This window comes from Calidris pugnax, unplaced genomic scaffold (assembly GCF_001431845.1).
Source record: "Calidris pugnax isolate Ruff unplaced genomic scaffold, ASM143184v1 scaffold113, whole genome shotgun sequence".
Classification (NCBI taxonomy): Eukaryota; Metazoa; Chordata; class Aves; order Charadriiformes; family Scolopacidae; genus Calidris; species Calidris pugnax.
In genome coordinates, this window is record NW_015090879.1 from 3,391,818 (window position 1) to 3,417,188 (window position 25,371).

The 25,371-nt window shown below is 42.1% G+C and overlaps 1 long non-coding RNA gene across 1 annotated transcript in view; it reads right to left on the minus strand.

Moving 5' to 3' along the window:
* LOC106890596 overlaps positions 1-25,371 on the minus strand; it is a 146,564-nt gene that overhangs the window by 53,957 nt on the left and 67,236 nt on the right. The window contains exons 3-5 of the long non-coding RNA XR_001412536.1: positions 11,660-11,788; positions 10,070-10,369; positions 9,025-9,221 (exon numbers count right to left, since the gene is read on the minus strand). This is a non-coding gene — a long non-coding RNA (uncharacterized LOC106890596). The remainder of the gene's footprint in view (positions 1-9,024; positions 9,222-10,069; positions 10,370-11,659; positions 11,789-25,371) is intronic.

The window sequence follows — 25,371 nt, forward strand, 5'->3', positions numbered from 1 at the left end:
AAAGAGGAGCATGATTTAGATGTGAAATAGACTGATACTTCTGACACATTGCACGATTCCACACCTACCACTGCTTCCTGGAAGCCTACAAAAACTAAAGGGAGCTCAGGAGAAACTCAGCCACTGTAATACAAGGTTTCAGGAAAACACATCAATGTGTTGGTTAGTGCTGTCAGAAAACAAAGCAAAGGTGAGGCCTCACACACAACAGGAGAAGCCACAAATAGGGACCTCTTACCCTGCTAGCAGTGAGCATCTCATCAGAACAGGACAAACGTAACCAACAAACAAGTCAAGAGAAATTGATTCAATTTTGTTTGACGTAATAAGCACTAAAACTCACTAATACTGCTTTCTTATGTACTGAACACTACAGGGTTGGAAACACAAGACCCACACCAGCAGGAGGAAACAAAATATCAGATAGTAAACCCTTAAAATGCCAGATTTCCAGACATTCAGGTGCTGTAGCAGGGAGGCCCTGGAAATGCTCATAAATTAATTGGATTAAAGATGTAAAGCCATCACTCCAGGGGCATCATGGCTGTACTATTTTTTCTTGCTCATAATTCAAAAAGACCAGTTTGGACTAATAATTTCTAAAGAAAAGATAACCATATCAAGGTTTCATAAATAGAAAGGAGAGCATGGCACTACAAATAAGCTTTAATATTTGTTTTCATCATGGCTGTACTATTTTTTCTTGCTCATAATTCAAAAAGACCAGTTTGGACTAATAATTTCTAAAGAAAAGATAACCATATAAAGGTTTCATAAATAGAGAGCAGGGCACTACAAATAAGCTTTAATATTTGTTTAATTGTAAAGTTTATCTGGTCGAGCTCCTGCCTGTTACAGAATACTCCTATTGCTATTATACATCCAGGCGCACTAAAAAATTTCACTGAAAAAGGGACCTGCTTTATATCCTGAAGAACTCCCGAGCCACTGCTCATGGAGTGCTTACTCTCTGCAGCCCTGCGGCACGGCTCTGCTGAGCCAACTGCCCGTGAACATTTAGCAAACAGCCATTGTGCTGTGTCTGTTCTGAGCAGGTACATGACAGGGACATTAAGCTGTGTGTGCTGCCTTTTTTTTTTTCCCTGTTCATGGATATTACGACCATAGTCCTCAAATCTATATAACACAGTTAGTCTGAAGAGCTCCCATGATACCTTCTAAACTCATGTCCAAAGGTGTCTGAGAACAAAATACCAAGAGATGGCAGCCCTTGACTACCAGGTGCAAAAAGACATTGCCCAAAAGGCTGGTCCACTAGCGCTATGCTTTCTAGGGTCAGATGAGTGACTATCAGGCTGCCATCTGCCCAGTAGTTAAGCAAAGTAATGCCTGTTTCATCTAGAGTGTGAAAGGTGCTTTGTTCATGTCAAATAGAATCATATATCAGCAACATACATTAATAACTGATAACACATAAATATCCAGTGCATTTAATACTATCAAACTAATTAGGTGTTGGTTTGCCAGGAATAAAGGTGAGGTTTAAAAATCCAAGATGACATGATTACTACTGAGTAAGACATTCTTGCTCATCCCGAACACAGGCTAAAAGCATAGGTGACTGAGACAAGTCACCAGGCTGGAAGCCAAACTTATTTCATGCACTAAATTTGCAATGAAAATTCTAATGAAGCCATCTCGACAAACTAAAACGGTGCTATGCTGGCCAGAGGTCTGCAGCTCACTCTGAGGTAGATCTGGAAGCACTACCTTGCTGAGAGGTCACTCGGGGCATGGAGCACATGCTTCTGCTAACGCCAGCACTGCAAAAACGTCAAGACTGCCACGAAAACCTGGCAGTCCAGATGCAAAGAAAAGAATCACTTGCCACCCTTATTGTAATTGTACTGAAGAAAGTGCTTATTAAACACATGTACCTGCTCTACTCTGGCAGAGAAGTTGTTCGTCTATGAGCCTGAAACACTGCATGTACTAACCTTTATTCTGTGTGAGAGAGATGGTGTTAAATAGGGTCAGAACTACACTTGCTCTGGGGAGAAGAAAGGCTCACTTTGAAGACAGGCTGGTTACCCTGTTTTTCTTCCTGCACCACAGCTTTCAGATTGCAGCTAGGACTTGAAGGGAGTTGTTCCCACAAGCTCTCCAGCCCAATGTCTCCACCCGAGAGGCTTGAGTAAATAGCAGAAGCTCTGGATATGAATCAGATGGAAAAGATTCAGCCCTCTCTCTGCTAGGTCTGAGTTCAAAGGCATCCATGGCTGAACAGCTAAATCAAGATCACTATCTGCATGTGAGGGCAGAATGGAGCGTTCAGTAATAATGAACTGCTCACCCTTACGTGCTCATTGCTAGATGTAGTGTGGCAGGTTGTAAGTGGAATCCAGTTGAAGAAGTCCATGTACTGTTGTAGATAATGCTGAGAGGTGGTGAAGTTTGTTTTAGAAGACATTCTTTCATACAATCATAGAATAGTTTGGGTTGGGAGGGACCTCTAAAGGTCATCTTCCTCTGTTTCCTTTCTGTTCTTCATCTGCCTCCAGCTGAAATCTTGGACCTCACCTCTCAGTGTCAGCGCTCAGCCTGGCTGCCAGAGGAAGACCACAGATGCTGCAGAAGATATCACAGAGCGGAGAGCTCAGCCTACAGCTCTCAGGTCCACGACAGCCCTCCTCCTCCTCCTTGAACATGCCGAGACCCAGAGCAGCAGCTCATCACGAGCACTGTGCGTGATCCATTCCCCAAAGCACACCCCAGACCTGAGCTTTGTTACAGGACATTCTGCTCCAACACACAGGTGACATCTATGCGGCTGCTGCACTTCAGCAGGTACACTCGAGCAAATTCAAGTAAATATACCTGTGCTGCAGCCACATCTCGCTGCATTGTGCCTACAGAAAGCAAGTCGTGCCATGATGAACTTATGTATAAACGGGCAGAAATCAGGGACAAAGGGGATGCACGAAGGAAAGGATGTGTCCATAGACGGCCAAGCAGCTCAGCGTCAGCGCTCGGTGAGAACACAGGTGCCTCTGAAGACCTACTGCTCCGTGACAAATCTGTTCACCCGTGCCATTCCTGGAGGTCATAGTACCCACGTCTGTGTTCCCTTGTATGTGCAGGTACAGCCCTATCTCCTCACAGCAAGGGTAGCCCACTTATTAGCCCATGCTGGAATAGAGCCGGAGCCCACAGCTAGGGTGTGCCTGTACCTCCCTCTGTGAAGTTGCCTGGTTTATTATCTGTAGAACAGCACACCTGGGAAGACGAGCCAACTAAGTATTAGATATAATCAGATACTTTCTGTCTTCAGGTGCCACCCATGTGCACACCTTCCCTGCGAGCTGTGGAGTGAACCTGCTAACAATTCTATTAATAACGAGCAGTATAAGTAGGTGAACTGGATGAACTTGTGTGAAAGCAAAACCCCAGAGGTAGATCAGTTGCTCTGTTCAAAGCAAACAGATAACTATCCCAGGCTGCAGGCAACTCTCCCCCTTTCCCACCTCCTCCTTTGGGACGTCTCCAGGCATGTCCAGGGTGGTGCAGCCTGGCAAACAGACATTTAATCAGCGATTTACACATTTTAAAAAAGAATCACAAAGCCACCGATGACCCTGGGAAATGGCAAGTGCCAGAGTGTCCTCTAAGGACTTCCCCTTGTATCCATCTTCACCGTACGTGACACTGCTAATACAGAGAAGTAAAACTGTTTGTTCCTCAGGGGGTTGTGCCCCCCTGCTTCTCACGGGCTGGCTGAAGCCCTGCTCTACCTGCAGTATCACAGCCAGCTGACTGTGCTTTCACACAGAGGGGACTGGCTTCAACTGAGAAGAGAACAGCAGGAGGGCTGAGCAGTGCCTAAGACACACGTAGCCTACTTGCTGGCAAACCTACTCACTGACTGTGAGAGAACACCACCAGATCCCTCTGCAGCATCCACCATTCCCTGGTGCCTCTCGCTTCTGCTGCAAAGCCTGAGCTTTGTGCCCGAGAAGGGAAGAGCAAAGGACAGACTCTGGAGCATGGGTCTGTTATTCAGTGACTCTGCCATTCGCAGGCAAATCTTGTTGAGACTAAACCATGCACAACCACAGGCAAGCTGGCAGTCAGAATAACGGCAGATGGGAGGCTCTTGGACAGACATTTTTGTACCCTTGACAAGAATTAAACATGCTGCTGGGGATTATGATTGTCAAGGGGCCACAGGCTTAGCATTAGTGTGATGAGTAGGGCACTGCCAGAGAGGCAGAGAAAGATGGCCTCAGGACCACAAAGACCAAGGAAGGACGGTCTCCTCAGCAAGATTTCAGGGGCCTTGAGCTACTGGTACACTTCTGGAAAGCACAGACTGCCTGCCTCGCCTCCCTGCTTCAGATCTAAGGACAGGACTCAAAGGCACAGGCAGGGCTGCCTGAAGAAAATGTGGCAAGGAACCTTCATGAGGAGGCACCTCATCTGAAATTCACTTGCACAAAGACCCTGCAAACAGCCTCTTATGGTACAGTTGGCAACAGCACTCCCAGTGCTTTCTCCACCTATACCAAGCTCTTCAAAATAGTGTCTCTCCTCAGCACAGGTTTTAGCATTCCCCTCTTCTGTTAGGAAATGATGGCTTCTGGCTCCATTGGCAGTGTTTTCCTGAACTCACCATTACACCACAACTCTGTCTTCTTATGACAAAGCCCACATGGTCCCATGGTGCCGTCCTATGGTCCATTTATCTCTCATGCTATTCCAAAAAATGTCCAGAAAAAAATTTTTTGTGTGTGTCTGTGCACGAAAACAAGTGGAAGGCACATCTGATCCTTCCTTTGTATGAGGATATGTATTCACTGATGGCATCTTTTATAAACATATCATGTATTCCACCTAAAGGTGCTGTGTGCTCTGAAAGAGCCAAATATATTAGCATTCTTCAACCATAACTTTTGAAGTCGGCATTTGACTATTTTTGCATTTCTTCCAGGTTGTAGTTAGACAACTCCTAATTCTACGGGGAAAGCAAAGACTATAAAATGCCAGAGCTCCACTCTGCTGAAATAACATTAGTGAAATATCAAGTCCTTTATGATGTCATGAGGGATTCCTTAATGTGACTATAGCCTCCTAATGACATCATAAAAAACTACTGCAACCTCAGAAAACAGCCAAGGGTCATCAATCAGCCCATCTTCTCTCCTACCCACCAGGGGCAGCAGCCCAACTTGCTCCTATCTGCTTTTTATGAGCAGTGTTGTCCGCTGAATAGCACACAGAGAAGAGACTAATAATCATACAAATATCAGGGAGAGCGGTCAATCATCACCTGAAATGTTCAGTACACCTGAGGGAAATGGGGGTGCCATAGCCTGAAGAGCCTGCAGGTTTAGCATGTAGAAGAGACAACACTACTCCCCAAGAGGTGACCCGGCCTTCTCTGGGCAACAGGCCATACCAGTTGGCAATTCAGTCATTTTTCAAATGTGGGGAGAATGGGACCAAAAAAATTCCTTGGTTGCTCTCTTCATCCTCTGTCTGCAAGCAAAGGCTTTTTCCATGTTGCCCAGATACTCATCTGCATGTCCCATATTACAAAGACCACACTGAAAGAAGGCTTTGCATCCTCAAATTGAAATGGATGATAGTCCCAAGGAGACGCAGTGACTGCCAAATCCTCTGGCAAGAATGGAAACAGCCTCCTCCACATTTGAAAATGCAATGCCTTGGAGTTAAAGCCTCATTATACTCTCTTAGGAATACTTGGAAGTTTTCCAGGGTTGGGGATGTCTCGAGGAGTTTCCCAGACTCTCAGAAAAAAAATTAGTGACACATACTGTGGTCTCTAGATGTTTCACAATTCCTCTCAGAAGGTGTTTAAAATGGACCTTCTGCCAGCATAGTGCTGACGAAAGAAAAGGGATTTTTTGCCAGATAAGAGAAAAGACCTGGTTCTTTACCCCGTTCCTCACAATTTTACATATGTTTATGCAGTGTGCTCCCAATTGGGCAGGCTGTACTCGGGGTACTTTACAGTGGGCTGCAGAAAATCCTACTTAGGCATCCTCAAGCATGACTACTGTTAAGAAATTTCAACTCTTACAGGCCTGGATCCTGAGAGGTAACCAAGAATAGGGGCACACCGTGCTAAACACTCAACAAACAGAGCAACAGAGAGCACAACCTGATTAGATAGAAGAACTTCTACAGCTGGGAAAAACAGCCCAGCAGAAGAGACAAACTGATGGAAACAAACAGCGTTTGCCACGGTTTAAGTAAAGGAGAAAATTCAATGCAATACCCAAAATGAACTTTTTTCTTTTTTGAAATATGTAGCTGCTATTTCAAGAAAAAGCCACGGAGCAGAACAGGTGTCAGAATGGAAAACCCAAATGATATGTATGTATGTGAAACTTTGGCAATACTAGAAACTGAGAACACCAGACTCAGAAGTCACTAAACCCCTTCCCTTTTCTTCATCAATCTCCACGTTTGGAGACATTGGGAAGAGGAATTTGTTACAACTCTAAAATTAACTGAAACTGGAGATGGTCTCATGGCTTAGCAGTGAGAGTGGACGTGAGCTCTCTATGACTGAACCCTTTTAAGGGCCTGCAGGGTAGAAACATCACCAGCTTTGTGTTTTACTGGCTCCTCTCTCTAAGCAGCTGCAGGAAAAAAATCTGATTTCATAGGTGATTTCTGAAGATCGTGTTTTGACTTTACTTTAGGGTTCCAGTGTCTCAAACCAGCCTACACAGAAGCACACAGCACCCTTCTCCCCTCTTTTCCACATCCTTCGGTAGCTGCAGAAATGATCTTAAGGACAAACAACAAGGCAACAGCTCAAAGACTGGCCACTCTGGGGGCCAAGTCAATTAAATCAATAGAAATGAAAGTCATCCAATTACTGGATGAAGGAACAGCAACCCCCACTACCTTTTCTAGGGGCTTAGAAGCCTCAGTTGCTCTGGGAGGATTGTATCACCTTCCTCGCTCCTTCCAGCGCTCTGCTGGCTGCCATCTGATGAGTCCTTGTCCGCGCCAATTCCCCACCCTCAGTGTGTGCTGGGCCAGTAATTCCTGTTCACCCATTAGCTAACAGATGTTAGACCTCACTCCTTTTTTTATTTGTTTATTTCACAACATGAGAAAGAAACAACTTGTGTATTTTTTAAACACTCTTGAGGAGGCTGGAGGGAGCAGAGCGATTCCTGAGAAGAGCAGTTCAAGTCGAAATCATGCTTAGGGTGTCCATCTGAGGGCAGCTGCTGGGACCTGCAGCCATGCCCTGCTCAGGATGTCCCATGTGGCATCTTCTGCAGTTGGCAGCAGACCATGCTGTCTGTGTCCCTTTGTTCAGCACAAGCCAGTTCTCTGGTCAGAAGGTCCCCAGGGTGTCTCAGAGGAACGTGGTCTCAACGGAGCCAACTGACCACGGGCTAACAGCTCGTTAGCCGAGCCCAGGGGACAGGCTGATCCCCGACTATAAATCTTGTCACCTTTTTTATGCCTTCCCATTACTGTCCTCTTAAATCCAGTCCCGTAGTACCAACGCAACTGCCCACCCATAAAGCCTGATGAGGTCAAACATTTTAGTGCTGCTGCCTCCTCCTCCTCAGGGTTTCGTTCAGTTTCTCTTTCTTTCCTTCCCAACAGCAGGACTCTGCTGAATGGTGCTCTCAGACACTTCATTAATTTAAGGACACCAGAGCCCAAGCGGATCGTTTACAAGTCAGCATGAAGAACAGAGAAGAGGAGAAGCAGAGCTGCTGGCATTTTGGATAAACAAGACATTCAATAATTTTAATCTCAGTGTAACCCTGCTATTTCCGGATTATATAATCCCGCTCTTGAAAGAAGGCTATTGGAGCAGACTGTCACATTAAATAAACGCATTTGCCGCATACGTTAATTGCAGTAGAAAGCTGTTAAGCAAATAAGCTTGTTGCATCAAAATGTTATTCTTTTAGCAGGTCTGTTCCTTCCACGGATCTCCAATTCACAAGCCATGCTCTTTCAGAATGCACATTTCAGTTTAAGGCAAAGGAATATGTTCACTCAACTGATCGATTTTTTTATCACGTTGACTTTTGGTTAAATTTTAAGGCAAGCTGCGCCACAGAAGTAAATTCTTTTAACAGGTTTATTTCTACAGCAAGATTTCAATGGAAAGATTTGAAACTAATGTGGAGAAGGACTAACAAAAATGTATTTTCTTAACAGATATTAGTGTTAATAAATCCTGCAGCATATACTTCCCAACACACCTCACTCTGATACTAGGCATTTACTAAGCTCTTTTTATCACTTCCTTCAGGGTCAATGTTTTGTGGAAAAGCACCTGTGTTATGATCATATTTTCTGTTACTACTTGTTATGTAAAAAAAAAAAAAAAATCCTCTTAGCTGCATGTTATTCTTAAAAAATATCTGAGTTTTTGAACACCTATTTCTGATTCAGTAAAAAGAAGAGAATGTATTATATATACAGGGTGGGAATGCTGGTATCATGGTGCTTCTAAATTCACACACTTGTTTCTTCAGGCAAATGAAGGAGAACCCTCACAAATGGGAATACACACAATCTTCTGACAATCACCAAATCTGCATCTTTCTTTTGTGAAATCAAGTAACAGCTGGTTCATTCCACAGGCAAGTGCAGGAGCACTGGTGGTGGAAATTGAGAGCAGACTGGAAATGGACTGCTTCTAACGTGGCCATTGGCCTCTTTTCCTTCAGAGAAGTAGAAAATATCATCTTTTCATGTACAAACCTAAACATTAATTAACAATTCAAGTCATGCATTTCCAAGCCAAGAGCTGTTCAGGGGTATCTGATGGCAGTTTTCAAGGGGAAAAGGAAGTTCCTCTAATAAGTTCTGATTTTTGTAAAGACAAATCTGATCTTTGTGAGCCTAAATTTGCACAAACCCATTCCCGGATTTTAAAAATAAAGAAGAAATGTGGATAAACACATGTCTCTGGGATTCTTCAGGGGATCAGAAAAAAATTCAGAGGTGTACGTATGTGCACTATGCATCCAAGAAACTACATGGCATTCTTACCTGTAACAGGTACCAAAGCATTCTCAATCCATATTCACCAAAGCTTCGTTCCGTCTGTCACCACAGCAAAATTCTCTTAGCTCTGTTTTTGGTAAACTTATGCATCCATGTCATTTCACTTGCTTATCAGGATCTCAGTCACACTTGTGCAATGCTGTCAACCATATCCTGAAGGCACAGGAGTGCTTGAGGTATTCCTGCAATTAGAATTTACAGGGGAAAAAAAAAATCTACCGATGATGCATAAAATCTCAAATTTAATTCAGTCTTCTCAGAGAGTAGCCAGGAAGACCATTCTGAAAACAGTAACCACTCCGCTAATGTCAGCAGACCTGACTCTCAGGGAGAAGATGAGTTAAGTGAGGCCAGGTCAAATTCACATAATTACTTTTCAGAGCAGAAACACATTTCAAAAAGCATATGCAAGCAGTTTTAATTTCTCTGTTTGACCATTTCCATGTATTATCAATGTGCAGTTGCACTTTGTGTAAAAGTCAAACTGAATATAAAGAAACTACCCAAAGCAATCTCTTTTCACGAGCAACTTGCAGCAAAACGTTTCCTTAAAGTGCCTCTAAACGAACGACATTGAGAAAATAAAGAAGATTATGATCTACAAAAGTTGTGTGCTTGCTAGCCATATACTGCTTAAACACAGCATTCATAAAAGGGAAGCATAAAAAACTCCCAAACAGCTTTAGGGAGTGACAGAACCAAGACAGAGAGAATAAAAATGGACTAAACTTGCAGGTGTGGAAAACAGAGACTTAGGAAGGTACTCGAGTATCAGAAATTCAGCAAAGCCTCTTGGCAGGACAGCACCGTGTAGGCGACCTGTGGGATATCAGCCAAAGCATGAAATAAACTAAGACTCAGTTCTGTCAAGTGAGTTGCTCTGTAGCTGATCTGATTTTAGCTAGAAGCATGAAATAAACTAAAACTCAGTTCTGTCAAGTCAGTCGCTCTGTAGCTGATCTGATTTTAGCTAGAAGTATTCCTTTTACATAAAACTTGGCAATTTAAATGGTTAATCCCACTAACGTACCATGAGAAAGTCCGGGAGATTGTTGTCTATGATGAGCACTATCTACTTTGGGCTACAGAAGTTCATCTTCTCACAACTCTAAGTCTGTTCCTTGCATCAAAATCATGGGTCAGTTACCCTCCTCTGGCATCTTGCAGCATGACATTAAGCAACCTTGTCAAACACCAGAGTTGGTCCTGCTTTGAGTGTGGGGGGGTCTGTGACTCTTTTCTTAACACGACCCAGTGACTCAGATCTTAACTGGATGGTACTTGAATTTCTGCTTGTGCAGACCCCAGAGTTCACAAGACAAAGATATACCTGAAAAAAAATAAAAGGACATGAACAAGGGGCAATGCATATCCAGAAGAGAAAACCCACCATGCTAAAATGTGGAAGAATATCTGAATATAAATTCCTGGTGAGAAATGCATTTTTATTTATAGGAATAATATGTTTTAAAATCTTCCCTATTCTTCAGAGCTTGTTTCCAGAGCAGCATGTGAGGCTGAGGATCATTAAAAGTTTCTGCTGGCAGAGGGGTATCTCCTGTTGAGGCGCAAAATATAAATTGGTCTCTGACAGTAGGAGAGGCAGCAGGAAGTGAAACACACACTGCTGGGTGTTTGAAATTCATGAGTCCTGCAGTCCTCATCTGTTCCTGACTTCTACCATCTTTTTAGGGTTTTTTTTCCTCTGACTTCTCATTAGGTTAAGCTGTTATTTGCGTTCAGAATTAAAGATGGAAAAGTGAACGGTAAGAACACAAAATACTTGATGTTTTTGTGCACATGCAGGACTGCAGAGGATGCCAAGTTCTTGCATGCACTGGTTCTTGCACTTAGTTCTTGAGCAGAACTAAGGCTGGGCTGAATTGCCTCTGAGATCCTACTCACACAAGCCCTGCCAGCTGCTTCTGCTCCACCTACAAGCAAAAAGCACAGTCCTCCACTACACCAGCGATCAGAGCAACACAGCTGTATGTGGTTAGACAGGATTTAAGGTCTACAAGTATATGTTAGACAAATACGTATTTTGGGGATTTTTTTCTCTTTGCTGCCACAAAAGGTTATTGCTGACAGCTGTATATGAGAAATTACAGTGTGTGTAGCAATCTTGAGGACACCACATGAAATTGCATTACAGCAGTGATGGAAATAAAAGTGACCTTTTTTTTTTTTTTTAATGGAGCCTATTACACAGGACTTCAAGTCACATAAAAAAAAAATACTGGCAGTCTTAGATATTCCTATTGCTTGAATTGGTAAAAATCTAGACAAACTAAAGGAACCAAGATGACAGCTGCAGTGATCCTGAAAGTCTGTTCTGAGAAGGAAAGTTGCATGCTCTTGTCATGCCTATTCATATGCCCTAAACCCTCAGTTAAACTTCTATGGTAGGGGAAAAAAAGGGACGTGATTACTTCTGATTTCCTTGTTTTTTATTAAGGCAGATCCTCGTGTGACTTGTTGACTGAACTGAATGATACGACCAAGAGGTAACGCTCCCTACACCTCGAGTAGGAATGTCCTTCCTTTAGAAAAAGAAGTGCCTATTGTGGGTCAAGAGAGAGGTTCTACTTAGATGAGCTGCATTTTGTTCACAACTCACACAAAGATTCTCTGTACGTTGTTAAGTCACTTGATCTCCAGGTGTCTCAGTTTCTGGGTCCTTGCTCACTTTGTCAAGCTCTCGCTTTGGGCAAACAGGGCACCCACTTGACTTCGCCTCGAGGCACTACTGTAATAGAAAATAAATATTAATAACAATAAAGAGTGCTTGGACATGCAAGGCTAACTGTGGGCTGCCTCTGGCTGTCATGAATATGAACTTTGCAAATGTGTCCACAGAAACTCCAGTTGTATAAAACTGTCACAACCACCACCCGCATTTATCAAAGATGCAGCAGCAACTCCATCCCTCTTCCAGACTTATAACTATTGTCGCAGTGTTGCAAGGTGATTTCTCTTCCTACACTTTGTTTTGTACGTTAAAAAACGGCAAACGCTATGGTATAAAAGCTAATGGGAATGTCTCTGTCAGTGTATCCGTTTATGTCAAACAAAAACCTCTGAATTCATGCCAAATGTAAAAGTCAAATGTTTTAATGATATTAATATGAGATATTAATAACCTGTGAATACAAGTAAAAGCTAATGAGATTGCCTTTTATTGGTGTCAGTAATCAGTATTCTCTATATGCAGATGGCAAAACCCTGATAAGCCTTTATTTGATTATTAGTGAATCTAGGTCAGATATGGGCATCTTATTCAAAGGAGTATATAAAATTGTTGATACTGTCTGCCCCTTTCTCCCTATAAACATTTGTCAATTCACTCACCATCTGCTGTTCTGTGTATACACACGCCCAGGCTAATGTTAGCTGAGGTTGCAATATAGCTATGTTAAATAATTTTATCTGATTTGTTGGATGATGGTATTTCTAATGGAAAACAACATGGTAATTTCAGAATGTTACTGATTAGATGAAAATGATATTGCATCAAAGTTACTTCCTTAATTTATTCTGAAAAAAACAAGAAGGATTTCTCTATTAAGATGCTTAATTAAAATCTATCTTTCTCCATACAAAATCTATACTTCAGGTCCTGCATGTCATGTCTGAAAAGAACAAAGGCCGATTAGCATCTTTTACACTCTGCTTTTCTTTTTGTCACTTACACATTCATTACAGCAATTCCAGCCAGGTTTAGAAGGTCTGAGAGAAAGGATGCTGTTCCCCAGACTGGCTGAGCACAGGCAAGAAGAACAAAAGAATGCAGCTGATCTTTTTTAGGTTTATAGAGAAAATGTGGGGAGCGATGGGAGCCCAGATGGGACTGGGGGTGGGGTGTGATGGGGAACAGTTCCTACTTGGAGGGAAGCTGGGAGAAACACATTGCATAAATAACATCACAGGAGCCGATGCTAAAGTCAAACTGCTCCATCACTCTCCCAGAGTTTCAAGGTTCCCTCCCAAATTTAAAAGTGAAATAGGAAAAAAAGCAACCTGAGCACCAGCAATATGGCACACACACACGCATGCACAGAGCAGACACACACAAACTTATGCACCCTCACAAACAGGCTGGTAAGAACCACAAGGGAAAAAAATTTAAATTCCATCTCTTTCTCAGTGAAGCAGTGAATTTACACATTTCCTAGCCTTTAGTGCCTCTTTCTTTAACATATGACCTACAGAGAACTCTGAGATCTCTGAATATGAGAACTTTCCATCTGTCCTGTTCCTGAAAAATGAAGTCTGCATCACCCCAAATATCTACGTCATTGGATGTGGTGCATCATTTAGCTGCAAACCAAGATGATGTTGGTTTAAAATAAGAAGGGCACATACTATAGAATTCTCAAAACATTCTTTTATATTGTACCCTAAACAAGAGAAAGAAGTCCTACCCATACTGTTATTTGGATGAGCGGAGAAGAAAATAATGAGGTAACTAGTTTCAAGTTGGGCAGAACATCTGCCCAACCACGTTCACTCTTACAGAAGGTCTCCTTCTGTCCTTGCTTACGTTTGTCTGCAGTGGGAGAAGTGTTGTGATCCACAGCATTTGTCGTGCTGTGCAGTGAGACTCGTGATCAGCTCATCATTACTGCTGCACCTCAGCAGATTCTAAGATACAACTGGTGGCTGAGTTTGGGAGCAGCAGATGAAACCCCACTCCCTTGTAGTAATCCCCAGCAAATCTTCTGACAAGATGCCTCTTACTAGCCCCAGGGCATCCTGAGCGTATTCGCGTACCACAGTCTCCGTATCTGAGAAGCACATCTGCCAACTCTCCAGCATAAAATGTTAGATCAGTTTGGGGAATATTCTGATATGTGGAGCAGAGCTAGAAAAATGTGTATTTTGCTTGCCTGCCCAGGGTCAGTTGGCCTCCTGTTGAGTGGCCCCCAGCACTCCTGGCATGTCACACAGGAGCTGGGCACAGAAGATTTTTCTCTTGGGTATTGCAGGTGAATACTAAGAAATTAATTTCCTCTGCTCTCCCCATCAAAATCCATTCGGGGAGGAGGGAAAATAGTAACAAAGCAGTGTCTCCCTTGCAGTGCCCATTCCCTTTAGATTTACTAGTGTATGTGTGCTCCAGAGTCTCGTCCTTAGAGGCAGGGCTCAGCAGGCACAGCACTGGATGCTTTGCACTGGATGGACACTTTTTTCCACCCCACAGAGAACTATCATTGAGCGCTGATATCTGCAGCACTACACGCACTCTGAGCAGAGCTCCCTATTTCAGAGACTACAGCTTAAGTAGGAAATACACTAATGAGACAGGAAACCAATAAGAGACCATTATGCCAACTATTCATCCTGCTCCTGATGGATTGTCCCATGCGATACAGATCGTCTACTTAAAGTGGCGATGGCTTATTGTCCCATGCGATACAGATCGTCTACTTAAAGTGGTCTATATCATACTGCTCATTTCTGACCTTTGTAATTAGGAGTGTTGTGGACTGGGACATTTGTACCACTCATGGAGCTAAAGAAAGAAGATAAGAAACAGGAATCAGCAACCCGGCTGTTCTATGGGTGAATATCCAGCTAAGTTTTGGGTTTGGTTAGTTTGTTTGTTTTTTACAGCGACCATAATCTCAGGTATTAAATAATTGCATTTAAAACTGGAATAACATGTACATAACATGTAATCATATTCATATGGTAATTACTACACGTGATAAAATAACTTCACAACACGTTCAGCCATATACTACTTTAGTCAGAGTAATCCATTCGATTTCAGTCACGGGTACACAGGCCCTATAAATATAGAAGTACAATAATAAAATATAATCCCCAACAATGGTGCTGTGGTCATTCACAAAAAAAAAAAAAAAAAAAGAGGAAACCGTCCACTCTCTTAAATTAACCACTTCTAAGAGGTTGAGTTACAGACCTCCCTTCCAACTGTGGCATAAACTGACCACGAACCTACAGACTGCCTTCTTTAAAGCCATGATGGAAACAGTACGTGAGCTATCACTGCTGTTCTCTGAGACTCAGACACCCTGACAAGCATCTGTCTATGACAACAGTCAAAATCTTCTTCTGACAAACACATACTCTAAAATTCAGTAAATCTACAGAGTAACATAAATGTAATCTAATTTTTGTTTCTTAAAAAAGCAAAGTGAAAACAAAAAAGCAAATGTCTTCAAACTGAAATAAATGCAAACCCAAGTTTATCTGACTGAGCAGTCCCCTTACAGACAACAATTTATTTTAGCAACGTGACATCTAATGTTGCTGCCCTACATTCTTTATACATATGCATGTACAGATTGGAACATCTCCCATTGTCTGATAACTCATTGCTCATTTAATTGGTTTGTGTTTAGCAAAGTGGCTATTTCTCAGTGGGGACTAACCACACGCCAGCTATCAACCTTAAAGTAAAACCAATTATTAGTTCACAGTAAAGAAACAAGCTGTAATACATCTTAAAAAACGCAAATCTTCATTATAAACCGCTGAATGGAGATGCACAACTAGAAAGGTGGCAGCGGGTGAAGTTTTCTTGCACACAGAAGGAAAATATGTACAAATGTAGCTTTCCTCCCACCTTCCCAGCAGTAACAGCATATGGAAGAGACAGACTTGTGATTTTTTCTCTCTCATCACCAGGAAGGGTTCCCTGCTGGCTGCAATCAAGGTCTGTGAGCTCAGGGCTTCGCTTGGTGTCAACACCGAGACCCCAGGACCGTCCTTGTTTGGTGACACAGGTTTCAGAGCTATGGGGCATCCCACGCCAAGGCACTGGGCTACCAATTCACATTTCTATGTTCATCTTTTGTTTCATCAACTTCACACCAGCATGAAGTAGAGAAGCATTCGGCTAAATTTAAGCCACTTACGTTTCCCTAAATATAGAGTGGGGACTGAAAGCTGTAAGGCCAAGGTATTGCACAGACAAGCACTGAGAAAAGCACTCACACCTCACAGCTTTCATTTCCCTTTACCCTTGTCTCACAGGCACTGCCAGATATTTAGCCTGTCTGACAGAACTCACTAGCACCTGTAATATTTTTCTTTATTATAAGTAACAAAGCTGAGATTTTCATGTTATTTGACAGCATTTTACCTTTATAGTTGCATTCTCTGAGAATTCAACTTCCCTTCTTTGTTTGCCACATACACACCACTGGGATAATTCCTCTTCTATATATTGATGATTTTCTTTTACACACTTGTTGTTCATATGTTATGTACATCAAAATGACTTTAAATGCCAGGGCAGGAGCAGTAAGATAGCTGTATGTACTTATTCTGTGTGATTAATACTGAATGTAATCTTGTTCATAATATACTTTTACCTGTAAGTTATTACAAATGGTCTGAACATTTTCACTTCAAATTACCCCGAAGATGTCATAGCGCTTGCTCACTTCTAATATAAGTCTTTCTATCTGTCACCATTTGTCAGTGGTGCCGGGGCCAGAAAACATCCATCAGTGCAACGAGAATTCCCCTTAAAACAGTAAATGCTTTTAAAGTTGAAATGCTGTGTTCAGGATGTTAACATGAAGACCCCCCCAAGTGTGTGGGGGGGTCTTCTCTCTGAAATCGGTGCCAATCTCTTGGTGTAGAGGCATCAAACGTGACTATGGAACAAGAAGAATAAAGCTTATGGTGCCAGAGCTGTACGTGACCCACTGCAGATGCTTTTGGGACACAGCACCCACCGTCCCACCAAGCACAAGGAGCTCCCTCCACCACCTCCCGCTGCAAAGGGCTCCTCCGGGGGTATTAAGGCAAGTGTCTTTTGTGCAGATTTAGGTTTGAGTGCTTTATGGTTTATTTCCTCATTTGTAAAACACTGAACAACCAAAAAAAAAAAGAATACTTAAAAAACAATATTAATTTTTGAAAGTGTACATTGTAGAAATTAATTCTGTTTTGCAATTTGGCTGGAAATGAAACCAAAAATTAGAGTTATGATGCGGAGTTCCCATGCCCACTTGTCTTTCTAAATGTTCACGTCATTTATGTGCATTTGTTGTTTGTGAAGATGTGCTTAAAACAAAAAACACCACCCCAAAACCCAGAAGATCCACCAGTGGGACCTCTTCAGCCAGCACAGCCTGATCATCTCCAGTTCCCTAAGATCATAATTCTTAGGCTTTTGATTCCCTTAGACTTGAAACTATAAAAATCGTATTCCTCTAAGCTCTTTTATTGTTACCCACATAGTCAATAGTGTCATTTTCATTCATATCATTCTGCAGGGAAGTGAGAGGAAATGAACCAGACGGAACAGAGCTATAAATAAGAGACAGCTACTCTCTTCCAAGCGCAGATTCAACAGCATTCTTTTAAAACCACAAAAATACAGCTTGGGAATTATGGGAAGTTTTCTTCTTACTGGAGTTCTGAGATTAGCTTTCATGCAGTGGCCTCCCTTTATTATTAACTTACGTGAATAAAAGACGCATTTGCTTAAAACAAGCTCCATGAGTGCAACCAACAGAGCAGGCTCACATTAGCTCATGCTTCTGAGAAAAAGAACTCAAGAATCATAGAATTATTAAATACAAAGGATTCCGCTTAGAATTACTTCTTAATATAAAAACTCTCTATGCTGAAGAGGGAAACCTCACAGCAAACTGATTACCATTGGCTTCTCACAGGTCTGCTGTGCAATATGATGGATTGTTTGCTTTACAGCAAGAAACTGGGGTATGATACTGGTTACCTTGTTGTGTGGAATTCCGGGCGAAAAAATCCACAAAGTCCACAGGCGATGCTGTTGAACTGACAAAACACTCCAAATACTAGCTCTGTGTAAATCCTTAGGAACAAAATAGGCTACTGGTGCTCTGCCAGAGACTCAGGGGCAGCAGATTTTATCCCAGCAGCCTGACACGGGGGGCTCAGTTTCACCCAGACTTGGGCATATTCACTTCACTGAACAAACCTCATCCCTGCGCCCGACTGACGGCCCTGGGGACAAGGCAGAGAGAGCATGGACTGAGCTGTGCTTGCCATGAAAGGTCTTCTCATAAACGGGAGGACACCCTGCAACCTTCCCAAAGAATGCAAGCCAAGCACACAGTTCTTCACTGAACAAACCTCCTCCCTGTGCCCGACAGACGGCCCTGGGGACAAGGCAGAGAGAGCATGGACTGAGCTGTGCTTGCCATGAAAGGTCTTCTCATAAACGGGAGGACACCCTGCAACCTTCCCAAAGAATGCAAGCCAAGCACACAGTTCAAGACATCAAGAAAGCTCACACAAATATTATATCCTTTTTCTGAAAAAATTCCTTAGTCTTGAAAGAGAAACACAACTTGACTCTCACTCAGGTAGGTGAACCAAGACTTACATCCTCCTCAGATGTCTGCCTCAGTCCACATCTCCAAACACAATCAGTCTTTTGGCATTCATGAATCCGGCCACCACCTGACCTTTCTCTTTACAACACTGGCAGAGGAGATGATTAGTTCATGGTAAAGGTACGCCCAACTATCTCGAAGAGATAATCACGCTGTCACTTGAATCCTAAGCCTATATACTTTTTCTATGCCACAATCAAGTATTAATTCAAGAAACTAGCATGACTAGCTGCCTGGGGCGGTGAGCGATGATGCTCCTATTACCATGTTTCATGCAAAAAAGGTCCACATCTCCAAACACAACCAGTCTTCTGGCATTTATGAATCCGGCCACCACCTGACCTTTCTCTTTACAACACTGGCAGAGGAGATGATTAGTTCATGGTAAAGGTACGCCCAACTATCTCGAAGAGATAATCACGCTGTCACTTGAATCCTAAGCCTATATACTTTTTCTATGCCACAATCAAGTATTAATTCAAGAAACTAGCATGACTAGCTGCCTGGGGCGGTGAGCGATGATGCTCCTATTACCATGTTTCATGCAAAAAAGATTAGGAGAAAGGAATTTGAAGAATATGACTCTGCATATTCATCCATTTCTGAGCAATGAATAAATGCTTATCTGACATTAAAACTTCCCTGATTTTGGCAAAACATACAAGCAGCGTGTAAAACAGTTGTGAAAGAGGAAGCCCAATCAGACTCAATAGAACACAAAGGGACAGAGCCAAGAGCCTTTTTCACACCTGGTTGATGCCCCTTGGCAACACCCCCAGACTGAGGAGCACCAAAACCCCCTTCCCAGCAAGAAGATGGGGAACCCCCTTCCCCATCTCCCACAGAGAGGCCGGGGAGATGCCCTGCGCTGCGGCAGGCTCGTACCTGCATGTGCTGAAATTCAGCCCACGGCTCCACACCTGGAGAGCTCTCCACCGAGGAATGCTAGGGATATTTAGCAAAAAAACTTTGTCATCTTGTGTTCATATAAACAACTTCCTGGATGTTTTTATTTTTGACAGTAAAACCGCTAGAGATGACACTATGACTGGAAATCTAAACAGTGGTTAGTGTTCAAGGATTCTGAATTTTAGTATTTCTTCTCTCTCTTTTACAGGAACTATTAACTGCAATTCAAGCCCAAAATGTTAAAAGCAGCATACAGTTTTAAGGATTCTTTCATAGTAATTAGAAATAATCTCTGGCCACACTTCAATGAATAGGCTTTTACTTTTTGTTACAGTGGAAAATCACTTATCCACTGTAGCATAGGACATCTGCATAGATTTGTTTCTTATTATCTTTAATGGTATTGGCAAACACAGAGTTAACACATTTCTGCTAAATATATCTGCAGTTGTTGGAACACCAGCTTCTAGGAAAATTGCAAGTTTAAGTATTCAGTTAAACCAAAGTTACAATTTAATTAACATACTAGTAGAATATTCAAAGTGATGTCACCTCATCATTCATACTGCACTGGGAGGCATAAAGGAAGATCCTCTGACTTGACTCACAAGGAACCCAGAACTATCGTGACTGCAATCTCTAACACGCTGGAAAATGCAAACATAAGAAAGGCCAAGTCCATGCTTTTGCGAGTTTTGTTTCTACTGTTTTTAAGCTCTATTTTCACTTCCTTCCTGAATGTGTTAACTAATTGTGCATACACAGAAAATACAACTCAGCACGGATTAAAAAAAAAATATGTAAGTATTCAATCAAAATTGTAACTGCTTATAGAGGAATAATGGAGAACAATGTCAAATATTCACTATCACACTATTTCATTGGTTTGTCAAAACACTAAGGTTAACCTAAAATGAAGAGTTTCCCCCTGTGATTTCTCTATATTGTCTCCCTGAATTGTCTAGTCAAGTCCATTTGTGTGGGCTGTGACCTCTTAGTTCTCTGCAGCCCACAAGATCATGACCTTATGAAAATTGTTTCTCTTTTTTCTGCCACTGTGAATACTATTCTTAGGTTAGTGGAGAAGAAATTTTAAAGAGAATTATCACCATTTTGGGGAAACCAACTCAACTATCAGATCAGAACAGAAAAGGCAATCTGTCTATCATTAGCTTGTATGAAAGTATTGTAAAGATCTTTTTCTGCTCTAAATGGCAAACTGAAGTTAGAGTGTACGTACTGTGATTTTGCAGTAGAAATCAAGAAATCAGCTTAAAACAAGCATCTAGTATGACTGGAAAAATGGCTGAAATACACAGAAATGCACTGATGTCAAGTCAAGAGATTTAAGAACTGTGACACCAGTTAATTAAATTGTAAGATCACTGGTAGCCATTTGAGTTGGGGTTTTTTTTCCCTCTTTTTCTTCCACAGAATATCACCATTCTATTGCAGAAATGGTTTCCTTTTAGCCACCACCATTTTGTGCAGTAGGTTACTCTCACCCTGGTTGAGAAAACATTTCATAATTTATAAGGGGTTTTTTGCGTTTTGTTTCTTATTTTCATTTTAAAAATATTTTGTGTTTGTTTGCATTCTGGCTTTACTTTCTCCAGTCCCGTATGCCAAGCGATGACAAATCTCACCATTTCCAGGCCAAATGGATAATGCAGCTGCCCAGGAGTCACGAGAGCACTTTCAAACAGGGACTGTGCTGTCACACCTCCACACTGTCACACCTCCACGCCGTCTCCTCCTCGGTAAGAGCAGGAGGGAGTTTGCAGCACAGGGCTCAGCAGAACGTTGCCTCTGGCACATTCGACAGGAGTCAGCAACGTCAAGGAAAGATTCTTCTAGCAGGACAGGCAAGGCTGGCCAATGTTACACATAAATGGTATTATAAAGTTTTCATTACTTTTATAAAACTGTCTTCGAAAGGACCACTGGAATTGGAAAAGTGCTGTTGTCAAGATTTTACACAAGAGCTTCTGAAACACAGGGTGTTACGGTTTGGTTCATGCACAAAAGTCAACAGGGATTTCCTACTAACAAGGAGCAGAACTGCAGCATTCAGGACGCTGTGGCCACACTTCATTGTCTCACAATTCCCCTGGGCTTTCATTTCCCCTCCTTTGGCACTTGGAAGCAAGAGAGAACAGCCACCAAACTGGCCTTCTGGTGCCAGCAAAACAATTCTGGGGCAGAGACATAAATACTTGTTCTGGGACCACTCCTCAGAGCTCCAAATTTCTTTCAACAACTATGAGGGAATTTTTTCTTACTGATTGCTTTTTGCAATCGAGCTCACCAAAGAGAACTTCCCTCAAATGATTCTCCCAACTAATCTGATAGAAAACTAACCTTGTTATATTTATTGACAGAACATGGAAATAAAATATTATAGGTCTAGAGGGAATGTTTCAGTTAATTGATTATTTTTTTTTAAGGAAATAATAAATGCACTGTATTCCTCTTGGCATATTATGCTGGGAATAATACGAAAAAATGCTTACTTTGTTCAAAATGCATCTCAAAAAACCCTTCTTCCAATCCCCAAAGAGCAGGCACCCTTTAGAATAAATCTGATCTTGAGCAAACAAGCAATTTGCAATTTTAATTGTTTGCAGAATTCTCCTTCTGTGCTTGTTCAGGAAATTAAAAGAAACCAGTTCATGTTTTTATCTGCAGCAGTGAGAAGACGTGAAGTTTGGGGAAATGTAATTTGTTTCTTAGGAAATGGGCAGGGCTTGCAATCATCTACTAGCACTTTAATACATGTCACTGAATCTTTCAGCATCCTTCATTACTTCCTCCTAGAAGACCGCTTCTTCCCGGGCTTGTAGTCAAAACAGAATCACAGAATCACCATGGTTGGAAGGGACCTCTGAGATCATCAAGTCCAACCTCAAAAAAAACCCCACCACCCCCCCCAAACAAACAAAAACCCAACAAAAAAAACCCAACCCACCCAACAACAAAACAAAAACAACAAAACAAAAAACACAACACCCCACCACATCACACCCACCCACAAACCAATAACCTTGGGCACTAGAGCATGCCCTGAAGAGTCATGTCTACATGTTTCTTAAATCCCTCCAGGGATGGTGACTCCACCACCTCCCTGGGCAGGCCCTTCCAGTGCCTGACCACCCTCTCAGGAAAGTCATTCTTCCTCATATCTAATCTAAACCTCCTCTGCCCCAACACCAACCTAGGTAGCATCCTTACTGCTCATAACTCTGAGCTGGGACCTCAAAGTAGGTTCCTTCATTTGGCAAAGAGTGGGAAGAACGATAAATAAACTAAAAGAGTTTTGGGGCCAATGAGGGAGGAGAAGGGTACAACAGAAAAGTGTCAAGGGCCCTTGAATACAGGGAAAGAAACTATTTCAAAAATTATGGGTAGGTCTGAAGAAAAATCTATGAAGCAGAGCAGAATTTTGCTCAGTTGTTCTAAATATGGTACTTGGTATGAAAAAGCTTTTCACAAATAAGGCAACACTTGGATGCTTAAATGAGATTGTCTCTCCTCAACAGCATGAAGTGAAGGTACCTAACACCAACCTAGGTAGCATCCTTACTGCTCATAACTCTGAGCTGGGACCTCAAAGTAGGTTCCTTCATTTGGCAAAGAGTGGGAAGAACGATAAATAAACTAAAAGAGTTTTGGGGCCAATGAGGGAGGAGAAGGGTACAACAGAAAAGTGTCAAGGGCCCTTGAATACAGGGAAAGAAACTATTTCAAAAATTATGGGTAGGTCTGAAGAAAAGTATATGAAGCAGAGCAGAATTTTGCTCAGTTGTTCTAAATATGGTACTTGGTATGAAAAAGCTTTTCACAAATAAGGCAACACTTGGATGCTTAAATGAGATTGTCTCTCCTCAACAGCATGAAGTGAAGAGACACCACACAAATAGCCAAATGGTCTCTTTTGCAAGGTTTATAGGCAACACACCAGGGCAGGTTCTCTGACTTCCTACAGACAATGATTTGAAATAATGTGAGATGATAAATGCAAATGTATTACAGTACAATGCCACAAAACTCCCCAAAACACTGTCACTTTCATTATCCAAACAAGCCTGATGTTACCTATTTCACTATGAGGACCTACGAAGACACTAATTTTTTTGGAGGTTTTAAAACCTGAAACTACACCTTGGAACAGAAACAAAAAAAAATCAACCCAACCAACCAAAGGATACTACAGTTAAAGTCCATACCACATGTGAAAGCACACAACAGAAATGCTTCAAGCTGCATCTCCATTTTATTTACCTTGAGGGTCCCTCATTAAGTCAAAAGCATTGCTAAAATTGTGAGGAAGCTTTCTGTGATTAGAAGACCAATGTGTAGCTTGACCAGAGACAGAATATGATTATACTCTTCCCACAGGACCAAGCATGAAGCTCAGCTGCGTCTGGCTCACAGCTGAAGAGCATTGCTACTGAAAGTAACTTATTCCTCGCCAGGGGATATATCCAGTGGGGTTTCTGTGGACATTATGTGTAGAGACTTTGTACACTACTGAAAAAAGAGACACGTGAAGCCTTCTGGATAGTATCTGTTCAGGAAGAACTACAGGTTTCTTTTCAGCTCTGTTCACTGCAACAGCTTTATGGACTTATGCAGACTCAGAATGCTTGCCATAAAAGAATTGTTTTGTACAAGTTTTGCAGCAAGAATGATTTCTTCCCAGCATACTGGGTTTTGGCTAACCTTGGGGAGTACTTATGAATTCCTGCTGTCTATGATTGTGTTATATGTAGATTAAGCCACTGCTTTTGATGGAATTTTTCCTGCTGTCATTGTATAACTAATCAAAAGAATAAACACTTATTAAGAAAGGGAACCCAAAAGTATCTCTTATGGGCAAAGCTGGTCATCATTGGTGTTCACAACTCCTGGTTACCAACTGACTCTCCCTCACTGGAGATGCATACGGTTTCCCAAATATTAGTGAAGGCTGATGGTCCCAGTGGAAATGTTTTGGAAACAAACAGGAGCAGAGTTTCTTTCTGCTGGCTGTCTTGTGTCTGTATCCACACACACACAGACAGGGGAGCGCCCTGTGTTTCTCAAACGTTTCCATTTAAGACAGCACAGTCTCTTTGCACTCTTATTTGTACTTCAGAACGTGGAGGGTCAGTATAGGAAGAAATGGAGAACAATATGGTCACTGTTTCTAAAATCCTTTTCTGATCCTTACATACATGATCGCGGTCCTCCTCATGAGCAGTAATCAAACTTGCTTCATCAGAACTCTTGAGTATATATTGGCTATCAGTGCAGCAGTATAAAGTGTCCTTTGTAAAAACAGGAATCCTTCAGGATCTATGCATGACATTTTAGCATCTATATTTACTAGAAAATGTAGAATAGTTCCAGTTGGAAAGGACCTACAGTGATCATCTAGTCCAATTTTTATCTGGTCTGACAGCACACTTAGAAGTAAAAGGAAAGTGGTATAATCAACAGATACTTTGGGCCTTGCACGCTGCCACCTCGTGGTAATTCCAGCCCACATTGTAGAACCTCACAGCCACAAACACTACACATTCTCTTAAAACTTGAATAGGAAAAGGCAATGCTATTCCCTGGCATCACCTCCTAGAAGCATCAATGAGCCAACATAACCATGTAAGTTATACAAACCTTGCTGTTGCCACCTACTTTAAAGGAACTGCTCTTGTTGCATCAGGGAGCCACTGCTTCAAAAGACCAACTCAGTAATTTTAGTTTTTCCATACACAGACAGCATCTGTCACGCTTCAAAACACCAACTCAATAATTTCAGTTTTTCCATACACAGACAGCATCTGTCACACTGAGGGTCTAGAAATACCTATGGCACCATTCACAACAGAGTCATTAAGAGTGAATCTGTAATCTTCACGCTGGAATAAGGACAAGACACTGGCTAGTAAGGCTTGTAAAGGAAAAAAAGAGCAGGAATGCCTTTAGGAAATGGAAAACCAAGCACTGCTACATCTCCCTGAACATGCTGAGGTCCTCCCAAGGTAGTGCTAACACCCTTCTGTCCGGTGGCACCGTG